The 1707-nt window shown below is 30.3% G+C and overlaps 1 protein-coding gene across 1 annotated transcript in view; it reads right to left on the bottom strand.

Annotated features, from left to right (window-relative positions):
• LOC107700308 (transmembrane protein 131-like) overlaps positions 1–1707 on the bottom strand; it is a 60205-nt gene that overhangs the window by 56818 nt on the left and 1680 nt on the right. The window lies entirely within an intron of this gene.

The following is a 1707-nucleotide window of genomic DNA, read 5'->3' as shown; positions in this document are numbered from 1 at the left end:
AAATTTCCCTGAATATCCAAACGATGGCAAATGTGTCATTCAATTTTTACAACAGTTCAACAAAAAAGGTAATATTAAGTGAACATTTTACATTTTAAATGTAGCAACATTTTGAACAGAATATTGTCATGTTTGTTCTATTTTGCAACGAAATAATAGTTCCAACGAAATCCATATCATCTGGTGTGCGTCTCCAAGCAACATACAGCAGTTTCGTTAGTGAACGAATCTGCGGCTTTGAACGATTTAGAGAGTCAGTGATTAATAACCCATTCATAACTACAGCATTTTGCTTCGTTACTGAATGAATGAATGAATGACGCGATGCCTGGCTCATTAAGACAGCGACTTGCCGCCACCTATTGGCTGTTTTATTTTTAAATCTACAAGTATCACTTCGATTTGCCATCATTTATTGCTTTATTTATTATATTAATAATACACTTAATGAAATGTTAAGAATATGACATAAAACATGACATACAATTAATAAGGATAGAAAATATTTGCCTCTATAAATGTAAAAAAATGCACCTGTAAATCAATTTAAGGGTGCAAATATTGTCCTTTAATAGAAAAGGTGTAACTGCGGTCTAAGTGGAAGAGAGGGGGTACGCAGAAGAATGTTAAATGCCCCGGGGGTACGCCGCTGTAAAAAGTTTGAGAACCACTGTACTAACCTATACATCACCTTGTCTGCATAGCAACCCTTGTGTAAATGTTATGATGTCAAGTGTTCTTCTATGAATGTTATTTCATTATTCGGTGATTAATTATATTATCATCATAACTCTGAGGGCTGGAAGCATCTTCTAGTAAAGGCAGAGCCCTTGTGTGTGAGATCATACTTGGCAATAAAGCTCTTATTTTCTAATGACTTTCTGCACTGATGTTCAATCCCAGGCCACGGACTATTATAGCATCACCACAGCAAACATATAACCACAATCTGAAGAACGGGCCTCAAACCAGTGTTATTTTAGTGCCTTTTAGCTATTATTAATATTTGAATTCATTTTTATAATTTCAGTTTTCATATTATACATCAATGTAGCTTTTTTTTTTTTTTATTATGTCTAATGTTATTACAGCTTTAGTTTTAGTTATTTTAGTACATCAAGATAAACTAAATAAGAATGAGAAATTTAAAATAAAATAAGTTAAAATAAATTATTATTATTGTTATTATTCTTTTTTTAAAGGATTAAATGAGTCAGCAATAATTCAATTTTGGTATGATATTTGAATGTGGCATTAAACATGCTTACTATTTTAATTTAAATTTATTATTACTATTAAGCTTTTAATTTTTTTATTTCAGTTAACTTTTATTTCAAGTAAAAAAAAATGTTTATAGTTTTAGCTTTTATTAACTATAATAAACCTGTCTCAAACTCACATATGGCTTGTAATTAGACTAATTAACACAAAACTTTAAATATAACATTCCATGAGGTCAAACAAAGGTCATGACAATTAGCAACAGCACAGACATCAGGTACTAACTCAACTTAAAGGGACAGTTCACCCAAAAACTAAAAGACGACGTTATCAAAAAAAATGTTCGTTTTAAGCAAAAAAACGAACACAATTTTGACAAGACTTCATATCTTAAAGGGGTCATATGATGCTTTTTTAAAGATCATTATTTTGTGTATTTGGTGTAACAGAATATGTTGACATGCTTTAATGTTCAAAAAACACATT

This window comes from Sinocyclocheilus anshuiensis, unplaced genomic scaffold (genome assembly GCF_001515605.1).
Source record: "Sinocyclocheilus anshuiensis isolate Anshui unplaced genomic scaffold, SAMN03320099.WGS_v1.1 scaffold326, whole genome shotgun sequence".
Taxonomy (NCBI): domain Eukaryota; kingdom Metazoa; phylum Chordata; class Actinopteri; order Cypriniformes; family Cyprinidae; genus Sinocyclocheilus; species Sinocyclocheilus anshuiensis.
Note: the sequence above shows the minus strand (reverse complement) of the source record. Positions and strands in the feature narration are given on the sequence as shown.